This window comes from Peromyscus californicus, unplaced genomic scaffold (assembly GCF_007827085.1).
Source record: "Peromyscus californicus insignis strain IS unplaced genomic scaffold, ASM782708v3 Scaffold_2__1_contigs__length_46816999, whole genome shotgun sequence".
Classification (NCBI taxonomy): domain Eukaryota; kingdom Metazoa; phylum Chordata; class Mammalia; order Rodentia; family Cricetidae; genus Peromyscus; species Peromyscus californicus.
The window spans coordinates 3,695,407-3,722,246 of record NW_026294540.1 but is presented as its reverse complement, the minus strand read 5'-3'; the positions used below and the strand labels follow the sequence as shown (position 1 = coordinate 3,722,246).

General features: G+C 53.5%; 1 protein-coding gene across 3 annotated transcripts in view; it reads left to right on the top strand.

The window, feature by feature from the left end:
- The first annotated feature begins 1,214 nt into the window (after window positions 1–1,214).
- Window positions 1,215–26,840, top strand: part of Cmklr1 (chemerin chemokine-like receptor 1) — a 38,947-nt gene continuing 13,321 nt past the window's right edge. Inside the window, exons 1-2 of one of the 3 annotated variants that reach the window (XM_052755033.1) lie at window positions 1,215–1,825; window positions 13,008–13,189. The gene's annotated coding sequence lies outside the window, so the exon portion shown is untranslated. Of the gene's footprint in view, window positions 1,826–13,007; window positions 13,190–24,577; window positions 24,796–26,840 lie in introns of those variants that run through there. The other 2 variants (XM_052755034.1, XM_052755035.1) reach the window with 2 other exon arrangements.

Below are 26,840 nucleotides of genomic sequence, written 5' to 3'. Positions count from 1 at the left end.
TGGGAATGGCAGGTGGTGTTCTGAGGTGTCAGGCCGTGGTTTGCACGTGTCCCCATTGTGGAGTTGTGGAGGCGCTGGGTCCCACTGTTAGAGTGAGGAAGGGTGGGGCCTTTAAGGGATAATCCTGCCTGAAGTGTTCCTGCAGACTAACGCAGCCATCGCCGCTGACAGGCCGAGCTCAGCCCCCTCTCAGCTCCTGTGGCCTCACCTCCTGTTCCCACCATGGGCAGCAGGAAGCCCACCAGACACCAGCTTCCGGTCCTCTTCCCGCCTCCAGAACCCAGAGCCGCATGAGCTTCTCCTGCTTATGAGTGTCCTGCTACAGCTGTGCCGACAGACAGGTGACCAGAGATACGTCCAATTGTCCAAGACTGTGAGGCTGGGTTCCCCGCCCCTCCCTCCTCCACCCCTCCCTCCCTGCGTTCTTCTCTCTCCTCCCAGCCTCCTCTCCATTACCTTTCCCTGTTTTCTTCCCCTTTCCTTCCTCTCCTCTCTCCTCATCTCTCGGTAGTTTTAGGCAGCATGACTTCAGACCCCAACAAACTTCAGCTCTGTCTCAGCTGTCCTGCCTGGGCACAACTTCCTGCCGATGGCCTTAGCATCCTCCTCTGTCACCATGGGTGAGCTGTTCTTCTAGCCACCACATTCTCAATGGAAGCACTGACTATGGGACACACACACACACACACACACACACACACACACACACACACACCAAGGACTGCTATGTCATCTGGAGACCAACGACTGGGGTCCAGCCTTGGTTGGACTCCAGCTCTGCCATCCACCAGCTGGGTGGTGTTGGGCAAGAGACTCCACCTTTCTGTGCCTCAATTTCCTTACCAATAAACAAAGATAATACAAAAATACCTGTCTGCTCTGAAGTACAGAGTGCTTAGCACTGTGGAGATTATGCATGGAGTGCCCAGTACCCTGCCTGGTCCTTGGCTACTTCAGTAATTCAGCTGCTGTTGGTGATGATGTAGCCGGCACTGTATGAGGTGTGGCTACAGGCACCTGTGGCCATTCCCAGCTTCTTACATGGGTGGTGGGGATTCGAACTCTGTATGAGGTGTGGGGACAGACTAGGAAAATCTGCTCTGGGAGTTCCCGGTCTAAACAAGAGACACTCAGCAGGCGGGACGGCATGGTACCAGTCAGAGCCTGCTGTGATGTGGGAACAGTCTGTTTCTAGCCTGGGGAGGCTTCCTTGGGTGAGGAATCAGCCACGAAGAAGGAGCTGGAAGTCATCTGGACACAAGAGGGGCAGGAATAGCATTCAGTGATAAGGAACAGCAGACGCGAGGGCGTGGAGTTTGAGACAGCCCCTAGAGGGGGCAGAGATAACCAGCTGCAGGTCTTCAGGTTGGTCAGCACTTACCCCTCAGCAGCCTGGTTTCAAGGTTCCATTTGCGGCTCCAACTGTGCTCCTGGCCAAGGGGCGGGTCATCCCTCGTAGGCTGCTACCACCCGGGAGCGCAGCCTGGCTGGCTGGCAGGCGCAGCCTCCTCTAGCGCCCCCACTCCACACAGCTGGCGCCCCCGCCCTCCGCACGCGGTTTCCTGCTCCTCCTTCCTCTCCCAGCTCCAGCTGTTTCTCTGTCTGAGTTCTGTCCCTGTCCCACACAGAACTCTGGACAGAGTGAGGCTGTTAGGAGGTTGCTGGGGGTGCTGTGCTCTGCGGGGCTCAGAGGAAATCTTGCATGAATGGATGAAATGCTTCCAAGCAAACAGCCCCTACCAGCACAGCTGTGTGACCCGGAGAAAGAGGCCAGGGCGCGAGCGGCCTGAAGCCACAGGACCCCGAGGGGGAGACCCGGGAGAAGGTACTGCGCTTGGCTTGGAGTCCTGCAGGGGCCGGGAAGGGGCGCACGGGCGGCGGGGACCGCAGCTCTTCTCCTAAGGTGGTGTGTATCCAAGTTTCTAGGGTTGAATCAGACCTGAAGAGCGACCCTGGTGCTTGTGAAAACCAGCGTGGCTGTCGCAGGTCCATCCTTCCCCAAAACCAGCTTGAAGTCAACTTGTGCCACAGGCTATCTACTTCAGGGTCTCCGGGTTCTCTCCAGCGGGGACAGTTTGGTGGCTGCCGGCAAAGGTTGTCCTGGGACAGATGTAACTGCTCTCGGGTCTACTTCTGATTTTGTTTTTATTATTGCGAGCGAGCGGCCCTGCCATGGATGCTTTATGGAATAGTTGTGCTTTGTGTATTGGTCCTGTGGATATATTTCCATAGGTGGAGAGGCCTCGTGAGTGAGTGAGTGTGTGTGTGTGTGTGTGTGTGTGTGTGTGTGTGTGTGTGTGTGTGTATGCACATTGTCCAGATGTGCATACAGAAGTAGAACGTGGGGTCCTTGAGGCAAGGTCCCTTATAGACCCAGAAACTGGCCATTTTAGGTAGCCTGGCTACCAGGGAGTTCCAGGCATCTACTTGTCTCTGTCCCCCAGTGCTGGGGTCACAGGCACCTGTGGCCATTCCCAGCTTCTTACATGGGTGGTGGGGATTCGAACTCAGGTCTCATGCTCGCACAGCAAATGCTCTTACCCAAGGAGCCATCTCCCTATGCCTTCACTAGCTACTTTAAAATAATAGGTTTACACTGGGCAGTGGTGGCATACACACTTACACCCAGCACTCAGGAGGCAGAGGCAGGCGGATCTCTGCGAGTTAAAGGCCAGCCTGGTTTACATAGTGAATTATAGGATAGCCAGGGCTACGTAGTGAGACACCATCTCAAAAAAAAAAAAAAAGGTTTATTTTATTTTTCATTATGTATACACGTGTCAATCTCTGTGTGGGCTTGTACATAGGAATGCAGGTGCCTGAGGAGACAAGGGGCGTCAACTTCCCCTGGAGCTGGAGTCACAGATGGTTGTGAGCTGCCATGTGGGTGTGGGGAATTGAACTTGGGTTTTCTGGAAGAACAGCTGGTACTTTCAACTGCCGAGCCATCTCTCTAGCCCCTCACTAACCATTTTAAGATGTGTGAGCTGTCTGCTGTGGCAGTTTCTGCCCGCTGACACTCCCTATGGCGTGACACGAAGCCCCTCCACCCCCCATGGCTATCTGCCCCTACCTGAGACACTTCCACTTGCACCTCTTTATTTTTTGATGCAGGGTCTCTCGCTGGAACCCTGGGCTCACTGATTAGGCTAGACTGACTGGCCAGGGAGCCCTGTGGATCCTCCTGCCTCTGCCTCCCCAGCACTGGGATTACACATATGTATCACCATGGTCTAACTATTTATGTGAATTCTGGGTATTTGAACTCAAAGTTCTCATGCTGCCAGAGCAGGCCGTCTCTCAGCCATAGAGCCATCCCCTGGCCTCTGGTTTTCTAGAGTGGGTCTGTGACTCACTTGTTGTCTCTCAGACTCTCTTGTGTAAATCTGCTCCCCCCCCCCACCCCCATGTTCATGTTTTCCTATTGACAGCTAAAAGTTCTCTGCATATGGAAGACAGGAGCCCTGGGGCCAAGCTCTGCCTTGAAAGCATCACATCCTTTTGTTTCCAACCTAGGGCATTTACAGCAAGGGGGCCCTGGTGCAGACGCAGGAGAGGCACTTGAGAGTTTGATGTCCTGTGCATGTGGCTGAGAAAGGGCAGGTCTCGGGTCTGAGGTCACACAGTGAGGAAGTGGTGGAGGAGCTCTTGTGTTTGCTCTGTGTCTTAAGAAAGCCCCGATTCCCCTTTACCTCCCCCTCCTTCCCCTTTCCAAGGGGATCTGTGGTTCTTGCTTCTGTCAAGAGAAAGGCATGATCGTCCCTGTGCCTCGCTGCTGTGGCCTGCAGGGTTCAGTAAGGCTGTGGAAGAGGCTGACTCAGCATTCTCTTCTGAAGGGTTTGGCTTAAACTTCTGAAGTGTCAATCATGTGGAAGGTCGAGGCGTTATCTCCGAGAGCCAGGGGTGGTGACTCTGGACTCCCCCAACTCTTTGAGGAGTAGATGAACCCCACACTGGCCCCTTTCTAGCTCAACCCTTCTGGTGGAGAAGTCTCTGCACCCCACCCCTTCACAACTCCTCCCATACTGTCTTGTAACTATCAATCATTTTGTCTGTCTCCTAGCAACCTGGGACTCCCTAGGCCACAGCTCAGTGTTATATCCCCTGGGTCCTCCATCCCCTGCATAAGAGCTTATGTGCAAGATAGTGTCCGCTGGGTCCACGGAGAAGCTGGGCCACAGTTTTACCATCTGCAGAATGGGCTGGGAGAATGAACTGTAGTCCTGTCTCTTAGATGTTTGATTATGAATGACGGCTTGAGATGGTTTTCTGGACTCTACCATGGCCACGTGATGAGGGTTCTAATCACACCCCCAGTTTGCTGATTAGAAATCTGAGGTCTTGGAAGGATTCCAAGGATAGACTGCCATAGATTCCATAGGTTTCCCAACTACAGAGGTGGGTTTATGTTTCATTTTCCACATCTGTAAAATGGGGTTTTGAATAGGAGCTACCCTGTAGGATTTTCACAAAGGTGAAATGACATAGGACCCGAAATGCTTAGCAGATGGTGATCCTCTAGGCTCTGAATGCCACTTTATATGTCCACGGCACTCAGCCTCTGCCTGTGTCATCCATCCATCTGAGCTGCATAGAGGCCAATACGGTGTGTGTGTGTGTGTGTTTGTGTGTGTGTGTGTGTGTGTGTGTGTGTGTGTGTGTGTGTGTGTGTGTAAGCCGGGAATTGACCTCATGTGTCATTCTCCAGGAATCATCCACCTTACTCTTATTGCAACCTGGAGCTTGGTGAGTAGACTAGACCAGTGGTCACCGAGCCCCAGGGACCCTCCTGTCTCTGCCTCCCCAGCACTGGGGTTACAAATGCACACGGCCACGTCTGGCTTTCACAGGGGTGCTGCTGAGGTTCAAACTCAGGTCCTTATGCTGACTTGGCAAGTGCTTTGCCTACTGAGCCATCTCTCTAGACTCTAACATGGGTTTCCTCACAGATTATTAATGTCCAGGTCACATTAGTGTGAAGGCAAACAAGATCTAGGTCCTCTTCCCCGAGTCTCAGATACTGGTGCCATTGTGACCATTGTGGCTACAAGGTTCTGGGTAGGTCCTGAGCTTGGATTGGAATAATGGTGGAGACTTCTTCTTCTTCTTCTTCTTCTTCTTCTTCTTCTTCTTCTTCTTCTTCTTCTATCTCCTGCTCTCTCTCTCTCTCTCTCTCTCTCTCTCTCTCTCTCTCTCTCTCTCTCGGCCAGAGCAGGATGCTGGATACCCTCCTCTACCACTGTCCACTGTATTGCAGTGAGACAGGGTTTCTAACTAACCTGGCAGCTCACTGTTTTGGCTAGACAGGCTGGCCGTCAAGCTCCCAGAATACACGTCTTCACCCCCCAATTCTGGGGTTACAAGCATACACAGTCATGCCCAGCTTTTAATGTAGGTTCCTGGGATTTGAACTCGAGTCCGTAAGCTTGCAGAGCAAGTTTTCTCACCCTCCTAGCTACCTCCCCAGCCCTCATGGTTATTTCTTAGAGCTTCAGTTGTCTATGAATCAGGCTCTCTGAGGGGGAGCCTAGGGCATCTGTGTGCCAAACGGATGCCTCAGAGGCTTCGGTGCTCTTCATACTTCAGAATGGCTGACCGGAGCACTCCAGGGCTTTTCTGTTTCACCCTCTGCCCAGGTTTCTGATGCTTTGCTGTGCGTTTGAGTTTCCTTTTCCTTCCTAAGCAAATATCCACAGACCTCTGTGAAGCACATGGTCTGTGTCAGCAGCTGAGGCCAGGAGGCTGCGTGGAGAAGTGAAACTCTGTCTTATGGGACACAGTATGTCTGATCACACCGCTTCCCCCTGGGTGGGGGCTTCGCAGTTACTCTAAGTTATAGAGAGTCCCTTTAACAAGCAGACAGAAAGATGCAACCTGAAAACCAATAACAACACCATTCCTCCCTCAAACAGAAGGACGGCCCACCAGAGAGGCCCCACGGCTCTGTAGGGTGGTCTGCAAAAGGCAGACCTACTCCCAGGGATCAAGAGATACGTGTTGTAGATGTTTGCTGGACTGGTGTGGTCACAGGAGAGGCATTCCCATTGTCCAGTTATCACTGTTTTCCCTGCAGGAGGAGACACGCGCTGTATAAGTTTGTGTGAGCTTCAGGAACAAATAGACCCAAACACATTTACTGTCCCAAACCCAAAAAGACAACACAAGCAGGCAGTTCTTTTTATCTTCTGGTTCTCTCTCTCTCTCTCAGACCTTTTTTCCCCCCCATAAGTCTTATCATATTTCCCAGGCCGGCTCTAAACTCCCGGGCTCAAGTGCTCAAGTAATTCTCCTGCCTCGGCCACCCAAGTGCCTGAGATGGCAGGTGAACAGCACAATGCTTAGCTTAAAGAAGGTATTTCTGGCCGGGCGGTGGTGGTGCACGCCTTTAATCCCAGCACTCGGGAGGCAGAGCCAGGCGGATCTCTGTGAGTTCGAGGCCAGCCTGGGCTACCAAGTGAGTTCCAGGAAACGTGCAAAGCTACACAGAGAAACCCTGTCTCGAAAAGAACCAAAAAAAAAAAAGGTATTTCTGAGTGGAGGGCCTCCTGCCCTAGTGAGTCAGTGACCCAGCTTGTCCCCTCTGGTGGCATTCCTGTGGGCCCAGTGGAAGATGGGTAAGTGTGAAGGTGTCTGATGGTCTTGGCTGGGAAGCACTGCGCACTGCTTCTGGCACATTGCTTCCAGCCAGGTGCGTTGCAAAGGATGCTGGGATTTGGCAGTTTGGTAAGGGCCATTCTTGCCCAGCCACAGCTATGTCCGGGTCAGGAGAAGGGGCCTTTATGGACAGCTTACTGTCCTTGACATGAATATGGTGGCCTCCTCGGCTCTCTTCCCATCTTTATTTGTTCTCACAGGGATGTCAGGCCACTATGTTCATGGCAATTCCCAGGTTCTCAACTTCTAAACATGGATCCCTCTGGAATGTAGGCAATGGCCATTCTCACTCCCTTTTGGAACATAAACTGACTCTGTACTGCATTTAAGAGTGGACCATTTTCATACCCATGCTCTCATCGCTTCCTCCCACACCCTGTGACAAAAGGCCTCAGGTTCGGACAACACCTTGTTGATGGGGAAGAGAAGTTCAGAGAGAGGAAGGGACTCACTCAAGGTCACACAGCTCATAAGAACTGCAGTTGGAACTCAGAAGGCCTTACTCGTGCCTGAGGATCCCATTGCACGTCGGAGCATTCATAGGTGCAAGTGCATACATGCCTATATGTATGTGAGTGTGGTCAGGGTGGGAATTTTCCTGGCTGGGCTTCCTTGGGGCTCAGCATAAAGAAGTGTTAGTTCAGGATCATTGTCTGAGTGCCCTGGATGGCAAATCCCAGAACAACTGTTCCAGACACAGGTCACGCAGAGAAGGGACAGTGCATGGAAGTGTCATGGCTGAGGCTGTAACTGGACTGGGCTCATGGTGCGGCTGTGGGTGAAGGAAACCCTGGCAGAGTGAGAAGCCAGAGTGAGTCAGGTGTGAGTTCCTGTCCTTCGGTCCCTGGAGGGGGGCAACTTGAAACAGACTTTTGTTCATTCACTCAACAAACATTTACTAGTACCAATTCAGTGTCAGATGGAGCAAAGCAAGACTCTTCCTCCTAGGCACCTGCGTGAAGTAGTTACATTGTTCCCATTGAAGTAGGAATCTGCGTGAGGTAGTTACATTGTTCCCATTGAAGTGAGCAAAGGTGGTTACATTGTTCCCATTGAAGTGAGCAAAGGTAGTTACATTGTTCCCATTGAGGTGAGGAAAGGTAGTTACATTGTTCCCAGTGAAGTAGAAACCTGCGTGAGATAGTTACATTGTTCCCATTGAAGTAGGAACCTTCGTGAGGTAGTTACATTGTTCCCATTGAAGTGAACAAAGGTAGTTACATTGTTCCCATTGAAGTGAACAAGGCAAGTCTTCCTCTTAGGAACCTCTATGAGGTAGTTACATTGCTCCCATTAAAGTGTGGTGCTGATTGGCTGGGTGACATTCCAGGGGCTCCTAATGGGGTTAGGATTTGGGTTCTTGTTTCCCACAGGAGGATCTTTCTATGCTACCTTTAAGAGGGAGGCACTAAGCCAGCCCTGGGATGCAGGGAAAGGGCCTGTTTGTGACAGCCGCTTGGTGCTGCTTGTTGTTTCTGGTTTCAGGCAATAGTGGGACACCAGACGATTTATTTCTCTTGGAGTCTCAGTGTCTTTGCAACAAGGGTCACAAGTGAGACTGGAAAAGGGTGGTGCTGCTTGATGGGACTGATATGCCTTGGGTTTATATGGTGCTGTCAAAGAAAGAAGTCAGCAGTTGGCAGTGGCCAGTGACCCCAGAGTCACCTGCTCCAGGAGTCAGCTCCCAGCCTTACCCCTTGGCCTCCTCATCCCAGCTGTGGGACCTAATACACACTGAGGGCAGAGCACAGCCTATGCCTCTCTGAGGAAGCATGGGCTTTGAAATGCTCTTGGGCAGATCTGAGCAGCCTTTGGCTCCAGTCAGGGCCCTGTGTCTGGGCTCTGGTGGGGGTGCCTGGGTGTCCTCTGTACTCACGCTGTGGAAATGCTGGAAGTACCCATAGCTGAGTCAGCAGGGCTCAGGATCACTTCTGCTTTCTCGGGGTACAGGTTCTGAGATCTCAGCCCAGGCTGGTGATGGGACAGTTCTTGTGCAAGGTGGTGGGTGATCAGGGAGATGGATGCAGAGAACGGCGGACACACCCAGCATCCCCCTGGGGCTCAAGGATGACAGGGGGTAGTGAGTGCATGGGGAGAGGCTGCTGAGCACTGGTGGGAGCAGGCTCTGAAGCTGCAGGCCTGTATGCTGGCTCCGCCTCTTCCTGTCAGAGTTGCTTAGGTTGCCCTGCTCTTTGGCCTGTAGTCCATGCTCAGTGAGTGGCCCGGGGTCGCGGCGAAAGACAGATGCTCATCCCTGTTGCGTGAACTTGTCTGAACAGTCTACAGAGTCTGAGGCCCTTTGTGAGGGAGGGATGAGTCCTGGTGGCCTTTCCGTTACTGTGACAAACACCCTGACCAGAAGCAATGTAAGGAGAAGAAAGGGTTTGTTCAGCTCCCGATTCCAGGTCACAGTCCATCACGGAGGGGAAGTCAAGGCAGGAACTCGAGCAGCTAGTCACATCACAGCCGTAGTCAGGAGCAAAGCGTAAAGCCGTCCTTGCTTCCTGCATGCTCTCACAATGGGCTGGGTTAATTAACAGTCAGGGGTCAATTAACTATCAGGACAACGGCCCACAGAGGCGCTCACAGGCCAGCCTGGCCTAGGTAATTCCTCGTGAAGATTTTCTTCTCAGGGCCGAAGAGATGGCTCAGCAGTTCAGAGCGCATCCCACTTTCTCAGAGGACCTCATATGATTCCCAGCCCTCACACCAGATGGCTCTCAACCACCTGTAACTTCAGCCCCTTTGGCATCCAGTACCTCTGGCCTTGGGAGGTGATGTACATGCACATGTAATTAAAATTTTAAAACAAACAAAACACTCCAAACTTTCTTCCTAAGTGAGTCTAGGTTGTGTCAAGTTAACAGTTAAACTAACCAGCTGGTAGCAAGTGGATCAGCTTCGGGATCACATCCCCACCCTGTAGGTCGAGTTTCTCTGTGTCAGCCGCTCCCAAATAACCATTCAGAGACTTACTATTAATTGTAAATGCTTGGCCAATAGCTCATGCTTATTACTAGCTAACTCCTACATTTTAAATCTACCCTCTGCCACGTAGCGGTATCTTCTTTCAACATGGCATGTTCACCTTCTTCTTTCTGCATCTCTGGAGACTCCTGAGACTTTACCCTTCTTCCTTCCAGCATCCTCTGTGTCTTGTTGTCTCACCTATACCTCCTGCCTAGCTATTGGCCAGTCAGTTCTTTTATTAAACCAATCAGAAGGCAACTTGGCAAAGACACATCTCCACAGTCTACAAAAAGATTGTTCCATAACACCCTCCCCCCATATTCTTGTAATTTCCCCATTAATCACAATTGTCAATTGACTTTTTGCTATGAGAACAGGTGTGTCAATTCTGGGGACCAGGATGTGGACCTCTTTGAGGGACTGTCTATCATTGCAGGCCACCCTGAGGGCAACCCAAATGTTGAGAGGTCTGGGCCATTTCTCTTCCTTATGATTGGCTCTGAGGATGCACCATCCACCCGTTTGGCAAAGCAAGTGTGTGCTTTTTTTGACCAAGAACAAATTGTTAACTGCATTCACACTGATGTCTGCCAGAGACACTTGGTGGCCAGGGGCTGTGGGAGCAAAGAGGAGATGGCTTTCATGGGAACAGCAGGAAATAAGTCCCCAGACAGGAAGCCTGCCTTTGAGCTGGGTTCAAAGCATGAGCTGGCCTCAAGTTGCCCGAAGGAAAGTTGGCAGGAATGGGAGACTCGAAGCAGAGCAGAGAGCACAGATGAAGAGTGGAGGGCGTGTGGTAAAGTGGTCAGGGAGCAGGGGGAGTCTGAGGGCTCTGCGGGGCCTTGAGGGCCCCACTCAGTTCCCTGGGTAGCCAGCCTGACACGCTCCATTTTACCGGCATAGTGTACCCACCCTTTTCAAACTCGGTGCGAAAATGGAAGATTCCAGACAGCCAGAACTAATTGAGTTTAAAATTTGAAGTCTGGGGCTTTATGTCCTGGGTTGTTCGGCCATAGACTGGGTGGTCAACTCTTACTGGGGGTGGGGTAGGGGGTGGAGCTGCAGGATGTATGTGTGGGAACACAGGCGCAGAGGAGGGAGGTGCTGGGATGGTGTTAGAGAGGAGGTTAGGGTATGAGCCCTGATCTGCCTGTCGTGTTCGGTGATTCCCTCCTGGCAGACACACGCTCTGCCACACATGCTGTGGCCACACAGGCCTGGCTGGCATCGCAGGGGCCTGTGGAAGGGAAAGAGGAGCCATTCTCGAGGAAACATGGGTACATTCAGTCTCTTTCATGACATCCCTGGACTCCCAGGATCTGGGTCATGGAGAAAAGGGAGTCAATCTTTCCAGTATTGTCTGAAGGGACAGCTGCCTCACGGCCCAATCCCTACCCAATCCCATTTCCTTCCGCCAAGGTCACGCCTGGGGACTGTTCCTACAGTGCCTTTAAGACACACTCATGAGAGAGGGAGGAAGCAGCACATGGTCCTGCTTTACAGCCAGGGAAACTGAGGCCCACGGAGGATGTGTGCTAATTCCTTCCTCTGCCCCCTAACTCACAACATCTTGATGATTGAAACACAGGGCATCCTCATGTCTACACCTCTCAGACAGAGCCTGGGGATCGCGGTGGCTCTTCCTCAGCACCCTCTCTTCCTCAGCAGGAGTGACAGTGGGTGCTGGGAGGGGAAGGTGTTAGCTGGGCTGGCATGGGGGATGGGAACTTTACCCTGTCTTGGAGTGTGTGACAAGATGGATGAGACCATTAGCATCCATTGTGGGAGCCTCTGTTTCCCCATCTGAGAGACAGTTGTGACAATGGCTTGGGAAGATTTGTGGAGAAAAAAAAAATCATCTTTTAAAAATAATGAATTATTTTTAAATAATTCATTAATTATTAAAAAATAAATTAATTAATTTTATTTTCTATAGTTCATTCAAAGAGGTTGGAACTGGGCAGGTGGAGTTTAGCCAATCACGTCAGTAGGGAAGCAGGCTGCTGCCCCCGAGGGCTTCGCTTCGGTTATTCGCTGGCTCGGCCTCGCTGTTGGCATCTTTGTTACTGGCTGGTCCTTAGCCACATGGGTTTGGGTAGGCAGGATGCGGTAGGCAAACTGAACCCCCTTTCAAAAGGAGAATTCTCTAGAAGCTGAGGCAGTGGCTCTGTGTTCTTAGGTGTTTGGAGGGCCCTGGTAAGGCAGCAGGTGGCTGGCCCTCTAGATGCTTCTGGAAGCACCTGTATGGGCATCTGGCTTGCCCCTGGGGAGGGGAGAGCCTGCTTGTTCTCCCTGGTGTGAAAAAACGGGGGACCCCTCTAGATCTTGGACTCCTTAAGGCTAGGTTTCTGGGCCACTTCTCCAGAGCAGGATGCAGAGGCATGGAGTGTGTACATTGCCTATCTTGGCGACTCCACAGCTACCTATCCCTTTTTACTCTCCCTCTGGCCCACTTCCTCCCCTCAGGCACATGTCTGGCCTCAGAGGAAGGGGTCTGGGTGGTCCCTCCCCTTAGCAGCTGGCTGTGGTGAGACCCCACTACCAGGCTGTGGGAGGGAGTGTGTCTCCTGCCTAGTGCACAGGCCCAGCAGCCCCACCCTGTATCCACCACATCCTGGTGCTCAGTAGACACTGAACGGCTGAGCGAGCCAGCAAGCCTGACAGTAGAGGGACACTCAGGGAATAGGATCTGGGGCATCACTGAAGCCTTCCCTCTCCCTCAGGGAAGAACAAACCTTAACCACAATTATTGTGAGGGCATGTGGTGTTTTATTTTGAAAACACATAACATTATTTTAAGTGTGTGTGTGTGTGTGTGTGTGTGTGTGTGTGTTTGTGTGTGTGTGTGTGTTTGTGCAGGCATGCATTGAACAACTTGAGAATTCTGCATTCTTCAGAACAAGTCCATGTGTTTTAAACATCAGTGTGGCTTTTAGGCTGCACATGATATGGTACATTCATGTCATCCCAGCACTTAGGAAGCTGAGGCAGGAGGATGGGGAGTTTATTTGATGTCACCTGAGCTCCACGGTAAAAGTCTACCTCCAAAAAAGGAACAAATAACACCCCCCTTTCAGAAAAAAAGGAAAATACCTCGAGGCCTCCATAAGCCTTTGGGCCAGCTCTGGGGGGCGGGAGTGTGTGTGTGTGGAGACTCAGGCTGGCCTCCTGTCATGTGATTGATGGGAAACTTGAAGGAGAGTTGCCCTGTGGTCTGAAGGAGTCCCCAGAAGGTAATAAGCCTTCTTCCTCTTGCCTCCCCTGCGGAAATAGGGACAGAGAGAGGCTAGGTGATTTGTTCAAGACACACAGGGAGTGAATGGCCTGAGTCAGAGTTCAAAGCAGCTTTAACCACAGGGCTCACAAAGGTGTCACTTTGGCAGGTTCTGTTTGTATCTGTCACCTCACATCTGTGGCAAGGCAGATGAGATCAGTTTCCTGGACAGCGAAGAATTCTTCCTTCAAGAGCTGGGAGCCTGATAAGGGACAGAAACAAGTAAAAGAACATTCTTAGAAGTTCTACTGAGGACCGTGGCTAAGACACCCATCTTGGATGTTCCCAGAGGTAAAGACTGATATGGGATTTGGGTGGCCTCTATGTATTGAGGGGGTGTCTCAGTCAAGGTCTTGGTCAGGATGAGCTAATTTTTATTTAAAAGTGGACCCCTTTTCCATTGTGAATTTTTTTTCTTTTAAATTTAAAGCTGTCCTGGGAAATCATTATGTTTGATTAGGGAGTTTGGGGGCACTCTTGAGTTTGGGGGCCACCCCTCTCTCCTAAATTTGCACTCCAGGCTAGCATCTCACTCAGCTCGGTGTGTGAGTGGATGTCTTAGGGCATTTTCTGTTGCTGATTACTCCTTACTGAGGTCTGGTGAGTGGCAGGAGAGGAGATTTTAGGGGCTCACCCTCAGCTAAGGCAGGGAACAGTGAGATCCATAACCCTGTTCAACAGTAACAGTGATAGGTCTGGGAGGTGGCTGGGTGGGTAAGAATGCTTCCTCTGCAAACATGAGAATCTGAGTTCACATACCCAGCACCCATGTAGGAAGCTGGGCATGGTTGCTGTGCCTGTAACTCCAACACTGGGGGGCAGAGACAGGTGGGTCCCGAGAGTGCACTGGCTGGCCCTGCCTGTACAAACCAGTAACCCTCTAATTTGGTGAGAGACGTGAGAGACCCTTCTCGCAAGGAAATAAAGTGGAAGGTGATAGAAGAAGAAACTTGGGGTCCCGCTCAGGCTTTCTCACACGCATGTGCAGGGTTGCACACCACACAGTGCGAGAGCTCGGATACTAGTGGACTTGCTGGGGCTCCGCCACGGGCTGTGCACTATTGCTCTGAGGTCTGTTTTCCTTCTCTTATGTCCTAACACCCACCCTGTGAAGGATGTGCTGTCACTGCTTCACTTGGGGACACTGGCACAGAATCCAAGCTCTCCCAGGGGCTATGCGGCAGAACCGGCCCCGATACCATCTGGTATCACCACACTCTGAGTCTGGCTTTGCGGCTCCATTCCTGCCTTCTCCATCTTTTAGCTGTGTGCTGTTGGGCCTCTTGTTTGGCCCTCCTGGGCTTCGGTTTTCTCTCCTGAGGGGGTCATTAGGGCTTTTGGGAGGCTGAGGACGAGTGAGGGGTGGGGAGGAGCGTGAGGGTCCAGCAGTGAGGGTCCTAATGTTTCAAGGGTTTTCATGTCTGGCTCCAGACCCGAGAGGCCTTGGAAACCTGAACCAACAGAGAAGTCACAGCCAGGACTCTTGGCAGGGGGACAAGGGAGCAGAGAGTGGGACAAAGGTTTCTCTGTCAGCCACTCAGGGCCTGTGGGGAGGCCTGATGGAAGAACCATGAGTGTTCCAAAGAACAAGACTCCTGCCCAGAGGCGGGCTGGCAGTGGGGCCTGCCAGGGACCGCTCCTGGGCCAGGCTGGAAGATTCCTCTGGACTCTTCTTGAAGGGCTTGGGAAGTGGCTCCTTCCTCCCTCCGCCCCACACCCAGGGCTATCACTGTTTTACTTTAGAACCAAATAAAAGTGGACTGCACCTTGAAGTTGGCAGCTGCTAGGGAGTCCTCGGTACAGCAGGTCACCTCCGGACCACCATCCCTCTCTGTGTACTCAGGCTCCAGCCTCAGGCTCGGGAATGGCACTGGTCACCTGCCCTCTGCAGAGGCTGCCCCTCTAGCCCCCACGATACTCTCTGAACCCCCACCATCCAGCTGTCTCTACAGGGTTGCCTAGGGCCCAGGGATCCATGCATCCATGCACTGCAGCTCTCTTGTTCTCTGCGGCAGCCCAAGACGCAGTGGAGAACTGTGGAGACCGAGGGCCAGGAGCGGACTAGCTCTCACAACCAGAGAGAGAACAGGTATTTCCGTGACTGGTGCTGTAGGGATGGCCGGGCTGGGTGAGGACCACTTGGCACTGGAGGATGCTCTTCGCATGGTTTAAAACAGCATGGCTCTACCAAGGAGGGCCAGCAGCCCTGTTTCTTCATTATAAAAGTTCGTCAGGGACGGGGAGGAGAGCTCAGTGTCAGAGTGCTTACCTAGCAGGGCCGAGGCCCTGAGTTCCATCTCAGCCACCATATATCAACAAAAATGAAAAAAAAAAAAAAGGGTAACATAAAAGGAAAGCTTAAAGTAACAAACAAACTCTGGTTAGACGGAGTGGAGGGCTAAGGATTCAATTGTAACATTGTAACACACATGGCAAGATTGCTTACAACACGGTGACACTAAGAGACTAGATCAACTGCCCATCCAGGGTCACGTCCCAAGAACCCATCCCCAGGGCACTGGTAATCAAGAAGCCGGTAAACCTAACAGTGAAATGCTATACCGCTATCTAGAAGGAGGGCCTGTGTTTTACTATCTCCCAAATCTACTATTGGGTAAGGAAGGTGCGTGTATCTTCTCTTTTATACAAAGTGTGTGTGTGTGGTGGTGATGGTGGTGGTGGTGGTGGTGGTGGTGGTGGTGGTATCAGGAAAAACCTTTGTAATTACTCCGAGGCTTCAGAATGACACCCAGTAACCTAGTCCAGGAGCTGGGTGCTCTGGGATCAGATGGACGGTGTTGTGAAGAGGTAGGACCTTTTGCCCTAACTCTTTACAGTTTTACGCGGTTTGAGCATCTCTAATTGGGTCGAGTTGTGAGGTTGAACTTGAGTTGTGAATGGAGACCCTCTCAGGGAACATCAGTAGCAAATGCTTCGCTTTGAGTGTGTGTAGCAAACTCCCAGACCCGTGGTCTCTGCTACCTGCCGGGACAAGCCTGGGATTTCGAAGTACCTCTACTCGGTCCCAGTCTCTTTGGTGTCACAGTGGAAGGGTCCTTGTCGGTTTATGTAGGAATCACTCCTTCGTCTAGTTCCCCATCCTCCTGGTAGCTGCGATGGGCATCTGGTGGCCTCCTGTGGGCCAAGCTGACGTCTCAGCACAGATCTGCTGCCTCCTTCCCACGGCAGTCTTGAGACCCAAGCCCTTGGTAAGCGCTTTCAGGAGAACGACGTGTCCTCCTGGCCCTCCTCAGTGCTCACTTCCAACGGGGCGGGAGGTGGAGGCTTCCAGAGAAGTCGTTGACCCCCAAGCTCAGTCCAGAAAGGCCTGGTGTGTCTTAACCCTCCTTGTCTCTGCCAGGACTTTCCCAAACACTGTCCCCCCACTCTGTCACCACACGGCTTGCGTTGAGCAATACCTCTTCTGAAAGAGGCTGCAGGTCAGGGCAGAGCCCCGGCCTTATGTGCAGAAGGCCCCGGGGTCCATCTCCAGCGTTGCGTAAGTGAATGAATAACAAACAAACCACAGCTTTTCTGTGACATCACCCAAAACCCTAGATGAGTTCCCAAGGGCTCCTCCTCTGCCCAGCACAGGGGCTACCCTGTTACCAGTGGCTCTGTCCCCCCAGGCCAGAGCCCAGGCCACTCCTGCCTGGGTCCTGGCTCTCTTCTCTGATCTCACGGCCTGCCCCTCAGTCCCTCTCCCTCTGGTGCCTCTCTCTGCCCTCATCTTTCTTGTCTTGGTGTCTTGCCTCTTACCCCTAATTTTTCTCCATCACTTCTCTCCCCCTTCGCCTTTCTGTCCTTATAGCGGTGTCACTGGCCACCCCCTTGCTCCACACCTCTTTTAGCCCCTTGGGGCCTGCTTCTGACTGTGGTCTCCAGTTCCACCAGGCCCCTGCCCTGTTTGAAGCAGGGAGGACTGGTTCTCCACTTCCCTGGAGCCAAGGGCAGGAGAACCTTGAGGACAGTGGCCAGTTCCGTCCTGCATACCGTGACACCTTAGGGCTGCGTTTTCATGTTGCAGTGGGCCCGTCCGTGACTCAGCGGGCGGTGTGGAGGTTGTGACTTTCTTCGTGGAAGTCGACTCCGCTTGAGACAGAGGAGGAGCCAGACTGGGCAGCCTCTCGGTCACCTCACAGCAGGGGGCTAACTGGACTCTTCCAGTGACACAGATGAAATAAGTGTAGACCAGAGAGGCCGAGTCATTTGCCCGAGGGCCCACAGCTTGTGGACCCAGGTGGAATAAAGCCGATTCTGAAGGGCGGGGGATTCGGCAGCACCTGCCTGAGTGGCCATAGGAGCCCGCGAGGTCACCTGCCTGCCTGTGAGCCAGAGTCTGGTCTTTACCACTAGAACACAGAGGCAAGGAGGAGGGAGCTCTTTCTGTGCAGAGCCAACTACCACGAGGGGCCTGGGTGTCTCCTCACCAGGTGCCCAGCCTGTGGCTGCCTTGGTGAGGAGCTCTCCGAGTCTCGGTTTCCCTATCTGTCCAGTGTGGATCACAGTGCCTGCCCCTTGGATTATTGCTGGAACGTTAATGACTCAGGATGAGAGCTTGGCTGGAAAATGAGGCTAGAGAGACCAAGCCTAGGCGCTGTGAGAGGGAATGATGTACCACAGTGTGGCTGCGGGAACAACGGGTGTAAGTTGGGACTGTCCGTGGCAAGCGGGTGCTCTTCAGGGAAGCCACAAACCTTCTTGAGTTCATATGGTGAACCATATTAATCACCAAGGAGAGTGGAGACCACAGGGTTGGCCCAGGCTGTCCCCCACCAGCTCAAGCTGTCAATAGTGTGCCACTCATGGATGCTGACATCATCATGACGTCAGCACCGAGAAGCAGAGGGATGCTGTTCTGACACTCTTGGGAATGTTCTAGAAGTTTCAGTTTTAAGCCAGCCACACATATCCCGGCTGGACTGAACATGTCCCTGGTACATCCAGGGGAAATGGCTTTGTTGAACTGATGTTTAGAACCTTGTCACCTAACTCAGTATGGTCAGTCTCTCCTGAGATATCCCAGGCTGGGTGTGGTTAGGTCCCCAAGAGCCCTGTCCCACAGCCCGGGCAAAAATGTTCTGATCTTAAAGGCAGGAATCCGCCTCACTGTGGTTTGGACTGTTCAGGGCCAGGACCATGTGACCTGGAAGCTGGCATCTCTTCCCTGGCCAGGAGCCTCGGAGGTGGAGGCAAGGCCCTTGTGAGTTTCGGTATTGCCGTCTGGTCTGTTTCCTTCTCCGACCTGGCTCATGGTCTGTTCCTTCCGGGCCCTCTTCCTTCTTTCACTCTCACTTTTAATGTATGCTCCTCCCATACAAACTTCTCTTTTGAACGCTCACCCTCTTCTGAACCGAACCAGCACCCAAGCAAACTGACCCACGGGAGCCTACCGTCCCAACCCCGCTGTGCGCCCCTTCCTCACCCGGCCTCCGGAGGGCTCAGGGTGGGCCCGCTGGCCAGGGCTGGGGGTGGGAGTTAAGAAGGGTGCTGAGGAAGTGCTAGCTAAGGTCAAAGAGAGGAAGTGGTCAGTGCCAGGATGGGGAGGTGGATGGGTGTGTTCTGGATGTCTCCAGGGACCTGAACCAGGCCATTCAAGTTCAGAGGGTAAACAGAGAAGAGTTTTCTGTGACTCAGGAGTCTTACTACAGGTTCTGCTGGTTGGGACTCAAACTGCTAACTGAGCCCCAGATCACCTCTCTGCAAGCTACCAGCCAAAGGTTGTGTATTAAACTGACCCATTCCAAAGATGCGTCCTGAGATACCCTTCAGTCCTTGCAAGGGAGGAACAGGTCATATCATACTCTCTGTATGTGAGGATGCACGAGGTCCTTAATAGACTCACTCTGCAGATGTGGGGGTTGGTTCTATGACGCAGAATCATGGCGACTGAAGGCCAGGTTGCCTCTAGATAAGGTTTTTTTTTTTTTTTTTTTTTTTTTTTTTTTTTTTTTTTTTTTTGTGTGTGTGTGTGTGTGTGTGTGTGTGTGTGTGTGTGTGTGTGTGTGTGTGTGTTTGTTTTGTTTTTATTACTCTTTTTGGAGCTATGATCCCTCTTTAGAAGGCTTGGATGACCATGCATGGCTTATGAGATGCTAGAGGTGAGGTCTGGGGATTCATGCATGGTTGGCAAGCTGGACTCTGCCAACTGGACTACACCCCCAACCCTGGGTCAGGTTTGCTGCCATCAAATGAGGCTAGAGCTCATGACACTGAGCCTGGTGACCCCCTTCTCCAACATAAAGGTGGCAGGCTTTCACCCCAAAGCTCTTTGACAATGACTCTTGGGAGTCTTGAATTCCCTTTGGTCCACAGCCAGCATTTTGTTCTCTGATGGTGTCAGGGCAGGGTGAGGGGGCCATTTCCCTGGCCAGAGCCCTCCCAGGTCAATGTGTGGGCTTTCCCTTGGAAGAGGTAACAGAGTGGTGATGGGAGGGGGGTGGCAGACTGCCCCTGTCCCTCCTCCCCAGAGCCTGGGAACAGGGTGGGACCTCACACTCCACCACCCTGGCAGCAGTGACAGCCCATTTGTCATGGCCTGGGCCAAGGCCAGGGAATTCTCATGAGCTGGACTGTAGCTGGGGTGCCTGGGGCAGGTCAGAGCCCTGGTTTCTTTGGTGTTCCATTGGGCTGTAGAGGCTTCTGCAGCCCTCTACTTGCCTTGGAGCCTGTTTGGGGACAGCCCTATGAAGAGGTGGGTAAGCTGGGGTCACTGGAGGTTCTTGAGGTGTTGGAGGCATACTGAGATGGCAGATAGAGCAAGGCCAGCCTGGGAACAGGGCAACACCCAACAGACAAGCCACAGAGCAGGGCTAGTGGACTGTTGTCGATGATTTTGTAGGGTCTTCAGAGTCAGGCTGCCCCCATTCAAATCCCACTGCTGGCCCTTCCCGGCTCTGTGGTCTTGGGCCAGAGCCATTTCTGCTTGGTGCCTCAGTTTCCCCTCCATCCTCCTTTCTCCTAGTGCGGATCCCACCATCCACCCAGGCATGCATTTTTAGAAAGATAGACACCCTCTATTTGCGAGTATCCATGGCTCCCTACTGCCTGCGTCATACAGTGGGAGGTCCTGTGGGGCATTGTAATGTGAGTCTCTGCCATCTCCCTCACTCTGACCGCATTACCAGGCCTCTGTGACCTGTATACCGCACCCTCCACTGGGGTATCTTCTCCATCCATCTGGCGAGTGATTAACACCCTCCAGAGACTCCTGCCCCTTGCTTTGTGCAGAGCCAGGACTCACAAACATGGTGGCCAGTGGGTCCAGACAGGAGTCGTGGAGAACCAGCGTGTAGACTTTTTTCCCTCCTACGGAGCCCCACACCTGCTTGGGACAGAGGCAGGCGGGCAGGACTTGGTTCTTCTCTCTTACCCTGCCTCGCTCTTCCTTCCACCGTGGTGGAGATGCAGAGCACATGGCGTCATAAATGGAAGCTTTCTTAGTGCCCCTGAGTTGAGGAACAGTAGGAAGAAATGGAGACTGCAGCCAGTTCCACCCCAACTGTAGAGGCCAGAGATGGCAGTTGGCTGGAGGTCTGGACTTGGGACAGCATCTTGTGACCCTGACCACGCCATTTGTCTCTGAGGGTAGAGACTTGGTCATCCCACCCCAAAGCATCCAGCAGGGTGGCGACCAGGTGCTCACTTGCAGCTTCTCCATGGGTGCTGGACCCGCTCCTGCCTCCGGGCCTTAGCACTTCCAACCCCCACTTCCCAGAATGCTCTTCTACCACATGGCTCCCCATCCCTGAGCTCATGTCTCCACTTCAATGTCAGCTCCTCAGAGAGGCTTCCTTGAAGGCGCTGTCTGAGCCAGCATTAGACCCTGGGTTCCTCTCTCGGTCTGTTCACAGCACTTCGAGTATGATTATTCTTATTTAAATATGCAGCATCTGTGCTACGCTTCCAGGGGTCAGTGCAACTTCCTCCTGCCGGATCCCCCACGGGGCAGGAGCTTCCCTCTCTCTTGGTCTTCAGGTGCAGAAACTGAGGTTCTGAGAGGTGTGGGGCTGGCCCAGGTGACACAGCAGAACTGGGACTCAACCCCAGGCAGTGTGCCTCTGAGGCGTTTGCCCTGTCATGTATTACCTCTAGTGTCTGTCACTCATACCCAAGGGTAGCCATGTTCTATCCTGTTCCCTGCTGTGCCCCAGCACCCTGGTCCAGCCTGGTGCTCAACAGGTGCTTGGTGAAGTGAGTGTTTTCTGGAGGGAGCAAGAGGTGCAGAAGGTCCTCAGAGCCCAGCCCAAGGTCAATGACATTGCGCTGGAAGTTTTGGAGGCTTGAGCTTGTCCGGGTGAGGCTCACTCTGGCCCCCAGGAGGAACTCTGTCTCCTGACCCCTCCCTGGCAGAGGTGCCGAATGGAGCATTGTCCTTTACCGCCACCACCTGGGGTCCTACCCAGCCCACTGCCTGCCATGCAGGAGCCAGGTGTCCCTGGAACACAGTGGCCATGGTTGTGCAGCCAACCAGGGCCCCAAGCTCAGACTGCTCAGGCAGCTGGAGAGGACTGGGTGGGGCCCCTAAAGCGGTGAGCTCCCAAGGAGCTGGTAGGAAGTATGTGGCAGCGGCTGCATGGGTGACCACCCTTTGCTGTCAAAGCCACACGGTGCTGGGACACGGCTGTTCTTGTCTCATTGTCCACGGCCTGTTGAGATGAGCAATAGAGATGAAGAGCCCGAGGCCCAGAGAGGTGAAGCAACCCGTCACACTGTCACACAGCCCACCTGAAGAAAGGGAAACTCGGGGGAGGAGTCAACCACAGGGTGGGAAAACCCCCATTCTGCCCGTTCACCCATTGCTGGACAACTCACGGAAGCTCACTCTGTGTGAATCTTCGTTTTTCAACTGTAAAGTGGAGATAAAGGGCTAGTGATGTTGATGGAGACCCACAGAGGCGGCCTGCTTTGCTGAGCCACTCCCGGGCTATTTTCCCTAACTGAGCTGTATGTCCAAAAGGGGAAGCCGAGTCACAGGTTCAGGATGGGTAGCCTGGTCAGCCTCCCCTATCACTATGAAGGGCAGACTTGCAGCCGGCACGACGGCCCAGTCTGCGCTCTGTCTGCTGAGCATCTACTGCCCACTCTTTCTTGCCATACTCACGGGCACCCTCAGAGGGATGGGGGATGGGGGACACAAACCCCCGTTTATAGAGTCAGTTCAGAGAGCAGAGGTGGCCGGTCCACACCGAGAACTCCAGGTGACCTCTGACCTACCTGGTGTGGCTGGCTCCCAGCCGCAGACTCCTGGCCACTCCTGCAGCTAGGAATGCACATTCTAGTTATCCGGAGCCAAGTCCTGTACTCGGCAAATTAATTTTGAACTTCACTGGCCTGAAGCCATTGTCGCCTCAGAGGATCCCCCCCCAATCCTTTCCTCTGCACCCCTTCACTGCTTGCAAACGTTTTATTATTATTTATCTCATGAATGATGGACTAACATTTCTGAGAGGCAAAGTAACTTGCCTAGGACCACACAGCCGGGAGGGAGCCATAGGCTCTTTTTAGGAGCCATAGCACTTTATAGCAATTTATTGGGGATAGATACTTGGCCCAAATATAGTATCAAGCTGGACAAGAGCCTATGAAATCATTGCAACTCCAAGGAGTCAGGCATATTTGTGGGTTTGTTTATTTTTGGTTTTTTTTTTTTTTTTGAGCCAGGGTCTTGTTAAGCAGCCCACACTCTAACACACCCAGCTAAGCTATTTCTAAGGACATTTACTAAGTAAGGCCAAGGATGGAGAAGAGAAAGCATTAACTGCAGCTGTAAAGTGGCTGCAAACATGGTCACCGTCCCACCGTCTGGGCTAGATGCTTAGACGGTGCCTCTCAGCATTCCAGCACATAGTAGGCATGCAATAAGATGGACCTAGTAGGTTGACTGGTATTCATATTGAATCCTGACTTTCTGGGCTCCAATGAGTGGCCTGGGGGTGTCGGGAAGGGGCGGGGGGAGTAGGCTCTGAGCAGGGCTAAGGGGCTTGATAAGGTGTCCTCATTCATATGATAGATAGAACAGGAAAGCATGGGGTTAAACCTTGGGACCCTGGAAGAGCCCAGCCTGCGGGGGGGGGGGGGGGCGGGGGGGCTCACTCTCCTGTCTCCTGCTGGAGGGTTGTGGGAACTTCCTGCTGGTATCAGGGAATTCTGCCCCCAGCCCAGACTGAGCAGCCCCCACCATGAGTACTCTGTGCATGATGCTTTGCAGTCACACTGTCTGCCCCACTCAGGGAGGCTTTTGTTTAGATGGGGGTCCTTGGCTAGTCTAGAACTCACTATACAGCCTGGGCTGGGCCTTGAACATGCGATGATCCTCCTACCTCTCTGCCTCTTGAACTGGGATTACAGCTGTGCACTTCCATGCCTCTATGGGGATTCTCCAGGACACCCTTGGGGGTAAATGCAGGAGGGCAATGGGCCAAAGACCCAGCGCTCGAAGACAGGCTTTGGGGCTCATAGAGTGAGTCACAGATAATCTGGTGGAAAGCCAGGCAGTGGTGTGGTGTTTGGGGGAAATCTCCCTTCTTCTGTGTCCACCAGACCCAAGAGGGGGTCTGGGGTCTGCTGGCCCTCTGAGTGTGTGGGCTTCTTCTGTCAATCCTCACAGAGTCCTGGGCTCAGGCGTAGTTACCCCCCCCCTCCAAGCAGAGACTCCAGGCTTTGGTGTGGTGACTCAGAGCTAGTGCGGGGGTGTGGGACCAGAGAGGAAACTCTCCCTGACAGAACTAATTCTGGCCAGGGCTGGGAGCCAGGCCTGCGGCTGGAACATCTGTGTGATTTCCAGACACCTGGGGCCCCATGCACCGTAGCCCTTAAGTGATCCTAGAACCATGCACAAGAACTGGGAGGCCCCCTTCTCTGCTCTGAGTAAATGGGACTAACCATCAAAGACAATCCAGTCTGGAGTTGTTCAGGCTGGGGAGCCTGGGAAGGAAACGGTGTGTGAGCCTGTGCTGGTCACGTGGCCTCTCTGAACCTGTGTGGGCAAATCTGTGACATAAGGGTAGGACTTCCCACTAAAGCATAAGATGTAAGAGGTTCTAGGTCCCAGGCTCTGGGTACATGGTGCACATGATAGCCCAACTCTCACGGCTTAGAGAGAGTCAGTCGCCCTCCCTGGACCTCAGTTCCCAGCCCGGAACAACCTCCGAGGGACTTCTCAGTTCCTAACAGCCCTTTGGAGGCTGAGAGCACTAGAGATGTGGCTGAGCCATCACCCAGCTGGACTGTCAGCTGGGGCAGTGGGAGATGGGGACAGGAGCCAGACCAAACATACAGGCCATTTGGAGATGGGGAAGGGTGTCCAGTTTCCTCCTGGGCTCCCACGCCCACACCCACTGCCCTGATAAGGCCCTTGTGTTTGTCCGAGGGCTGCTGCTGGAGAGGTCAGCATCTACTCAGAGGTAGAGGGGGAGAGGGAGGGAAGGAGAAGAGAGGGAGAGAGATGGAGAGAGATAGAGAGAGACACAGAAACGAAGAGAGAGAAACAGCTGCCTGAAGAAAGGGCCAGGTGCACGCAGAGGTGAGAGATGTAGGTGAAGGGCCTTGGGTTGGCTGGGACTAGGGCCAGGGAGGGAGTGGGGAGGGTGTTTGGGACAGGGAGGGGGAGACAAAAAGAGGCAGAGAGAGAGAGAGAGAGAGAGAGAGAGAGAGAGAGAGAGAGGAGAGAGGAGAGAAAAGCCAGCAGAGGAGGGACAGGCAGAGAGTCGGATGTGGGTCAGGGGTACAAGAAGGGACAGAAGCAGAGTGGAAGACAGACAGACATCTGCTGCCCAGATGTCTCTTGGCCCTACCATCCTCCTCTCATGGGGGTGGGAGGGCACAGGCCAGCGAGGGACAGCAGATGTGGAGTTCTGGCTTCCTAGGCAGCACAGGCCTGTACTGCCACTCACCAGGTAAGATGTGTGTGTGTGTGTGTGTGTGTGTGTGTGTGTGTGTGTGTGTGTGTGTGTGTGTGTGTGTGTGTGTGTGTGGTGTGTGTGTGACTTTGGGCAAGCTGCTGGCCCCCGGCCCCAGCCTCAGGTGCCTCAGGTGAGGTGGGGACCACTAAGCGGGCCGAGGATGGAAGAGACATGTTCCCGTCTGCTGTGACTAGTCCTGTCCCAGCGTCTACCCCGGTTTCAGGAAGCTGAACCCCATGTGCATCCTTGAAAGATGGGGGACAGTGAGCCCCTTCTAAAGGGCATGTCTGCAATGTGTGGCCAGAGGCATCCCTCACATGGCTGCTTTAAAGGCAGAGCCACCGGAGGGAATCACAGGACCCGTGGCATCCATCCGGTGGGGGTTCTGGGAGGTTCTTCTAAGGCCAAAGACAAAGGGTCCTGGTGTATCTTGGGGAGGAGAAACGGATATTTTGCTGGCCTTGGGTTGAAGTTCTTGCCCACCTCTTCATTTCCTCCCAAGCCAAGTGGTTAATTGGATGCGCCTTTCTTGATTGAGTTTGGGCACATGACTTAGATTTCTTGTGCCTCAGTTGCCTTTTCCTGCTCCTGTGTGTGATGGTGGCCAGAATGTAGCAAGAACTGTGCATATGTTAGTGTAACAAGGAAGAAGGCGATGACATCCGCCCTAGGGCTTTGTTCTCTGTGGCTGGTAAAACCAGATGTGGATGTGGGCAGGAACAGCTATCTGCCTGGGGGCCTTCCTGGTCCTGCAAGCCTTGGCTTGCTGAGGACGTTCTGATGTGGGGACACCCATCAGCTGCCTCCCACTGAACTGTCCCTGCTACTTCCCTTGGGTCACCCCAGCCCGGCAGAGAAGGCTGGTGGGTCTGGCCCCGAGGAAGGCTTGTTTGGCTTTCTGCCTGCTAGCACAGCTTGGTTGTAGAATCAGTGACGGGGGCGTCACCCAGAACCCCAGACAAGGATTTGGGGTGTTTGTTCTTAGGAGGTTTGTCCGGCCCTCAAGAAAGATGAGGAAGGCGAAATCCTCTGCCTTCAGGCCCATGCCTACTGCCTGCGGCCTCTGTTCTGTCACAGTGTCCTTTAGGCCTCTGGGCCTGGCTTCCCATGACTGCTCCCCCTGAGTGCTCTCCCTGAATTCTCCTTCCTGAATGATCCTATGCAAGTGCTCCCCTCTGAGTGCTCCTCCCTGAGTGCTCCTCCTCCAAGTACTCCTCCCCACGTGTTCCCCCAGTGCTCCTCCTCCCTGAGTTCTTCTCCCTGAGTGCTCCTCCCACGCAGCTGGTCCAGGGTGGGCCTGTGGGTCACAGGGTCCCTGCTGTGTGCTGCTTCTTTGCATGAGTTTTCTGTGGACTTCCCTGCTCCGTGGGGTTTAGTGGATCACAGCTCCTTACGGTGGCTCAATATCCCAGGGTGGACACTAGGCCCCCCTTTCTCCCGCCCCCCTCTCTCCCATGATGGGCATCCAGGACCTCCAGCACCCAGCCTTTGGCAGAGGCACCTGGGTCCCACCCATGTCCCCAGAGCCTTGACTGTTTTCAAGCACTGGTCTCTCGGTGGACTCTTACTCCCAACTCCTAGGACCTGGGGCTCTATTGGAGGACTGACAGGTGGGGAGCACCTGGGATGCCGGTGGTGGGAAGGGTGGACATAGGCAACCTTCTGGAGCATGGCGCGTGGCCTGCACCGTTCCCACAATATGGTGGTTCACACTGTGTGGGTGTGGGTGAGCCCGGGGAACCCTTTGTACGATGCCATACCTGGCCTCCTCTGGCTCCCAGCCCTCTGCCCCACTCTCCACCCCAATTTTCCTGGACTGCACACATTCCCCTCTGCATAGGAATCCTCACTCAAGCGTTTGTGGAGGAAGACACGCCTCCTTGCGGAGCCAGTGGACTCTGTGTGCCAGGCTGTGGAGGACTGGCTGGGTATTCACTCAGAAGCTGTCACTGGCCACCTCAGCTCCTGGACGCTCAAGGCATCTCCAGCTCTCCAGGGCTTACCACAACATGCCTGTCATGTCCTTTCCCTGGCGCTTC